The sequence below is a fragment of the Oncorhynchus gorbuscha genome, linkage group LG06 (genome assembly GCF_021184085.1).
Source record: "Oncorhynchus gorbuscha isolate QuinsamMale2020 ecotype Even-year linkage group LG06, OgorEven_v1.0, whole genome shotgun sequence".
In the NCBI taxonomy this organism is placed as follows: Eukaryota; Metazoa; Chordata; class Actinopteri; order Salmoniformes; family Salmonidae; genus Oncorhynchus; species Oncorhynchus gorbuscha.
In genome coordinates, this window is record NC_060178.1 from 6,883,343 (window position 1) to 6,890,546 (window position 7,204).

A 7,204-nucleotide genomic window follows, 5' to 3' on the forward strand; every position below is an offset into this window, starting at 1 on the left:
CTGACCTTTGACCTTACTCTCCATGTCAACAGTACAGCATCCATACTGACCTTTGACCTTACCCTCCAAGTCAACTGTACAGCATCCATACTGACCATTGACCTTACCCTCCATGTCAACTGTACAGCATCCATACTGACCATTGACCTTACTCTCCATGTCAACTGTATAGCATCCATACTGACCTTTGACCTTACCCTCCATGTCAACTGTACAGCATCCATACCTGCCATTGACTCAGTGGAGGCTCCTCAGAGGAGGAAGAGGAGGACCATCCTCCTCAGTGAATTGCAGAAATGTTTTTACTGTAAAACATTTAAAGTTATCCTTTTTCGATAAAAATGTACTGAATATATTCACATGTCACCAAATAACTGATTAAAACACATTATTTTGCAATGAAGGTCAACAGTAGCCTCAACAGCACTCTGTAGGGTAGCACCATTGTGTAGCCGGAGGACAGCTAGCTTCCGTCCTCCTCTGGGTACATTGACCTCAGTACAAAACCTAGGAGGCTCACCAAATAACTGATTAAAACACATTATTTAATAAACACATTAATTTATAAACACACAAACTATTTAATACATTATAGAATAAGGCTGTAAAGTAACACAATGTGAAAAAAGTCAAGGGGTCTGAATACTTTCTGAATGCACTGCATATTGCGTCTTGTGAAATTGCCATGTTTTAGCGTGCCAATGAATGACAAGGCGTTGACAAGATAGCAGAAACTGACTGACACCCAGGCTGTAAAGGGTCTGAAAGTCTTCAGAACATGGGCAGGACCAGGATGTATCACTGTTAATGGTTGTTCCTCCTTCCAGAGAGACAGATGGTAGATAGAAGGTGACACAACCCTGATCCATGTCTAGATGACTCTTATATATCCCTGAAATTGTGTATAAGAGATCATACAAAATGTTTTTTAGTGATTTCCTATCTTGAAAATATTTTTGTTGGTCTGTAATGTAGGACATCCTGAAGCTGCAGTTGATTAATTTATGAAATGACTTCTTGAATTGTTTTTCTTGTTATGAACCTCTCTGGGATAGGGGGCGGTATTTTCACATCTGGATGAAAAGCGGGCCAAAAGTAAACGGACTGTTAGAACTGTTAAGGCTCCATGGATTGATGAGGAATTGAAACACTATATGGTTTCAAAGAGCCGGGACAAAAGGAGTGGCTAACCTTTACTGGTTCCAACAGCTGACCAATCAGCTTGCTTACAACTCCGCAAACTTTTTGAAAAAAAAACATGGTGTTTGACCAGACACAATGCTATTTCTCGGGAAACTGACTTTCAGCATGCTTATAGAGAAACCACTGAACATGTACCGACACAAATGACTGACCATTGATTGGAAATTCATAGATAACAACAAGATTGTAGGAACTGTACTGTTTGATTTCAATGCAGCCTTTGACATTATTGACCGTAACCTGTTGTAGAGAAAACGTGTGTTATGGCTTTTCGACCGTACCACTTAACGCAGTAAGGAGAGTGAAGTTGCTAAATAATGTAGCCAGTAATGTGGTGAGGAGGAGGAGGAGTCTACTGTGTCCAGAAATGACTTCACTTTTAATTTTTCTGGATTCAGATCACTCAAACATGGTTTTAAGCTTTGTTTAACTATTGACAGTTACAGCTGAGTTCAAGATTGTATATCGATTCGCTCTCCTTAAATATTTGTCATCTGATGTATTAGTTGCAAGACTACAAATCTTGTAGGGATTTGTAGTCTTGCATGATGTCTACTTTGAATCTCAGAGTAAATAGAGTAGAGTATATTGATAAATGGCACATTGTCCAAGAGAGATTTAGATGGTTATCAAATCGTCACGCCAGGGTAAGCCTACACAAAACACAGGTCTTATTTGAAGTGTTTTTAAAAGGAACAAATGAATGGTTGAAAAACTATTAGAACCATTTCCCTGTTTGACCTCCAGGTTTTATGGGTATTGTGACACCTCCACTGTGGGACTCTATAGTTCCAATGAATGGCTAAATTACTTCCGGACATGAAGGGTCCAAGGAGCTCCTCCTCACCATTTCATATCAGGCTGACAGTTATTGTACATTTAGTGTAGTGATTTTCACCCCTAAAAAATAATAAATACATCTACAGTACATAAAAACCAAACAATTTTTCAGATAAACTGACTTATTCTGAACACTCTCCCAACTCCCAACTTCCGCAAACAAGTAAAAAATTCTCACTGAAGTTTCTAGCCACTAGCTAGCTTGGAAGTGGCTCATCAGGAGGACTGACTGAACTGACTGAACTGACTGAATCGAATCCGTTGGCCTCCACTCAACCTTCGCTGCGCAATATACGTCATCAATTTGGGCAGCAGGTGTGTCCGTATAGCCTCTCCCCTATCAGAAAGGTGTGTAGCTAGTGCCACAGTGCTGCCGATCGCCTACTGTATGTTACAGGAGTCTGAAAGGTGTGTAGCTAGTTCCCCAGTGCTGCCGAGCGCCTACTGTATGTTACAGGAGTCTGAAAGGTATGTAGCTAGTTCCCCAGTGCTAACTAGCACCTACTGTATGTTACAGGAGTCTGAAAGGTGTGTAGCTAGTTCCCCAGTGCTGCCGAGCGCCTACTGTATGCTACAGGAGTTTGAAAGGTGACACATTCTACAGGTGATTCTTTCCAATATCAGAAAGGTGTGTAGCTAGTTCCCCAGTGCTACCTAGCGCCTACTGTATGCTACAGGAGTCTGAAAGGTGTGTAGCTAGTGCCACAGTGCTGCCGAGCGCCTACTGTATGCTACAGGAGTCTGAAAGGTGTGTAGCTAGTTCCACAGTGCTACCTAGCGCCTACTGTATGTTACAGGAGTCTGAAAGGTGTGTAGCTAGTGCCACAGTGCTGCCGAGCGCCTACTGTATGTTACAGGAGTCTGAAAGGTGTGTAGCTAGTTCCCCAGTGCTACCTAGCGCCTACTGTATGCTACAGGAGTCTGAAAGGTGTGTAGCTAGTTCCCCAGTGCTGCCGAGCGCCTACTGTATGCTACAGGAGTTTGAAAGGTGACACATTCTACAGGTGATTCTTTCCAATATCAGAAAGGTGTGTAGCTAGTTCCCCAGTGCTACCTAGCGCCTACTGTATGCTACAGGAGTCTGAAAGGTGTGTAGCTAGTGCCACAGTGCTGCCGAGCGCCTACTGTATGCTACAGGAGTCTGAAAGGTGTGTAGCTAGTTCCACAGTGCTACCTAGCGCCTACTGTATGTTACAGGAGTCTGAAAGGTGTGTAGCTAGTTCCACAGTGCTGCCGAGCGCCTACTGTATGTTACAGGAGTCTGAAAGGTGTGTAGCTAGTGCCACAGTGCTGCCGAGCGCCTACTGTATGTTACAGGAGTCTGAAAGGTGTGTAGCTAGTTCCCCAGTGCTACCTAGCGCCTACTGTATGCTACAGGAGTCTGAAAGGTGTCACATTCTACCCCTCCTTTTCTTTTCTCCAATAGTTCATTTCCTGGTTGTGTTTTTTTATTTATTTTTACATTTGAATCCCCAGCTTCAATTGAAATTGGCATGGTTTATAATAAGTGCCTAGTTCCGGTACATATTACTACAGTTTGTTCGATGTTTTCAGTTTTAGGTCCCACTCTAAATTGATGCCCAGCTTATAAAGGCTTCATAAAGGCTTCATAAACACTACATAAATGTTGATTCCCAGGACCACCCATACGCATGACTGTAAGTCGCTTTGGATAAAAGCGTCTGCTAAATTGTATATAGTGTACTTTATTTCACTAAAACATTTCCAGGAAGGCCCAACCTCTTTATCTCCTGGGTGCATAGTCAATATTGGACCTGACCTCAACTTCCCCCACAATGCTTTGCTACAGGATGACACACACTCAGAATAGTACAGTAAAAAACTTCGGTAGGGCCTTTTTAAAATCCGTATATATATATATATTTTTTTTTTTTACCTACTTCTGTTTTTTTTCTCCCAAATTACATTTTCTTGGTTTTGTTTTTCCAGGTTTCGAATTAAATCCACTTTTTCTCTGGTTTAACCCTGTTTTTTTCCCACACTTTTTTAATAGAAAAACAACTCATTGTGATTTTTTTTGTGTGTTTACAACAATGCTTATACCACATCAGGGGATTTTTTGTATATATGTTTTTATTTAATCTTTATTTAACCAGGTAGGCCAGTTGAGAATAAGTTGGACCTGCGACCTGGCCAAGATTACTTTTGAGGTCTGGAAAAAAATCTAAGAATCTTATATTTTTGAGTATATTTGCCCTTTAATTCAGTGAGCATACCCTGAACTGTTGTTTAATTCAGGGAGCATACCCTGAACTGTTGTTTAATTCAGTGAGCATACCCTGAACTGTTGTTTAATTCAGTGAGCATACCCTGAACTGTTGTTTAATTCAGTGAGCATACCCTGAACTGTTGTTTAATTCAGTGAGCATACCCTGAACTGTTGTTTAATTCAGTGAGCATACCCTGAACTGTTGTTTGGTTAGTGGGTTTTCTGTAACACAGTAAGATACGTGATGTGATTCGGCCGCCAATAGAATGGGTGGATTAAAAGTCCAGCAACACTCTGTATTATTCACAGCCCCCTGAAATGACACCACATATACATTCTACAGACCCTACTGAGTGTTACCTACAATAATTTTACTGCTGAACCCAGAATAGTTCTTGATGTATACGCCAATATGTATTCCATTTTCAGTGATTCGCATTGGGTGTAACGACGTTCGTCTGTTGAATGAAGAGAGTCAGACCGAAATGCAGCGTGTAGGTTACTCATGACTTTAATGAATATAAACGGTACATGAAATAACTGAAATAAGAAAACAACAAACGAAAATCTAATTACAGCCTATCTGGTGACTACAACACAGAGACAGGAACAAACACCCACAAAATACAACGCAAACTCAGGCTACCTAAATACGGTTCCCAATCAGAGACAACGATAAGCACCTGACTCCAATTGAGAATCGCCTCAGGCAGCCAAGCCTATACAACACCTCTAATCAGCCGCGATCCCAAATACTACAAACCCCAATACGAAAAACAATATATAAACCCATGTCACACCCTGGCCTACCCAAACATATACCAAAAACACAAAATACAATGACCAAGGCGTGACATTGGGGCCATTTATTTGACCTTGGTACATGTTTTAACACCCACATTTAATGCAATTGTCACTTAAATATGAACAAAACATGTTTAGACAATTATTTTGTATATATCATGAATGAATTGACACAATTTCTACTTTTATTTAGAACGTTTCAGAAATTCCGTGATCCGGAAGTACTTTTTTAGTGTTGCTGATGAGACGCTGTCACTTCTGACCATAGTTCTTTTGTGTTTTCCTTGTTTTAGTGTTGGTCAGGACGTGAGCTGGGTGGGCATTCTATGTTGTGTGTCTAGTTTGTCCGTTTCTATGTATGGCCTGATATGGTTCTTAATCAGAGGCAGGTGTTAGTCATTGTCTGATTGGGAACCATATTTAGGTAGCTTGTTTTGTGTTGGGGTTTGTGGGTGGTTGTTTCCTGTCTCTGTGTTCTCTGTACCAGATAGGACTGTTTCCTGTCTCTGTGTTCTCTGCACCAGATAGGACTGTTTCCTGTCTCGGTGTTCTCCAGATAGGACTGTTTCTCTGCACCAGTCTGTTTCCTGTGTTCTCTGTACCAGATAGGACTGTTTCCTGTCTCTGTGTTCTCTGCACCAGATAGGACTGTTTCCTGTCTTTGTGTTTTCTGCACCAGATAGGACTGTTTCCTGTCTCTGTGTTTTCTGCACCAGATAGGACTGTTTCCTGTCTTTGTGTTTTCTGCACCAGATAGGACTGTTTCCTGTCTTTGTGTTTTCTGCACCAGATAGGACTGTTTCCTGTCTTTGTGTTTTCTGCACCAGATAGGACTGTTTCCTGTCTCTGCACCAGATAGGACTGTTTCCTGTCTCTGTGTTCTCTGCACTAGATAGGACTGTTTCGGGGTTTTCCATGTTTGTTGTTTTGTAATTGTGTTCATGTTTAGTTTCTCTTATTAAAAACCATAAACTCTAACCACGCTGCATTTTGGTCCTCCTCTCCTTCCCAGGAAGAAAACCGTTAGACGCAGATCTAAAATCTAATACAAACTTGTGGGTCCAGCACCACATGGTAGGTTGTTAGGTAGGTTGTAGGTTGTAGGTAGGTAGGTAGGTTGTGGTGTGTGTTTGTGTACTGAGGAACCACATGGTATGTTGTTAGGTAGGTTGTAGGTAGGTAGGTAGGTTGTGGTGAAGCACCAAAATTGCCCTCGCTAGAAGCATGTGTTTCAGACATAAGGAAGTGGATGGCTGCAAACTTTCTACTATTAAACTCGGACAAAACAGAGATGCTTGTTCTAGGTCCCAAGAAACAAAAGATCTTCTGTTGAATCTGACAATTAATCTTAATGGTTGTACAGTCGTCTCAAATAAAACTGTGAAGGACCTCGGCGTTACTCTGGACCCTGATCTCTCTTTTGAAGAACATATCAAGACCATTTCGAGGACAGCTTTTTTCCATCTACGTAACATTGCAAAAATCAAACTTTCTGTCCAAAAATGATGCAGAAAAATTAATCCATGCTTTTGTCACTTCTAGGTTAGACTACTGCAATGCTCTATTTTCCGGCTACCCGGATAAAGCACTAAATAAACTTCAGTTAGTGCTAAATACGGCTGCTAGAATCCTGACTAGAACCAAAAAATTTGATCATATTACTCCAGTGCTAGCCTCTCTACACTGGCTTCCTGTCAAAGCAAGGGCTGATTTCAAGGTTTTACTGCTAACCTACAAAGCATTACATGGGCTTGCTCCTACCTACCTCTCTGATTTGGTCCTGCCGTACATACCTATACGTACGCTACGGTCACAAGACGCAGGCCTCCTAATTGTCCCTAGAATTTCTAAGCAAACAGCTGGAGGCAGGGCTTTCTCCTATAGAGCTCCATTTTTATGGAACGGTCTGCCTACCCATGTCAGAGACGCAAACTCGGTCTCAACCTTTAAGTCTTTACTGAAGACTCATCTCTTCAGTGGGTCATATGATTGAGTGTAGTCTGGCCCAGGAGTGGGAAGGTGAACGGAAAGGCTCTGGAGCAACGAACCGCCCTTGCTGTCTCTGCCTGGCCGGTTCCCCTTTTCCACTGGGATTCTCTGCCTCTAACCCTGTTACGGGGGCTGAGT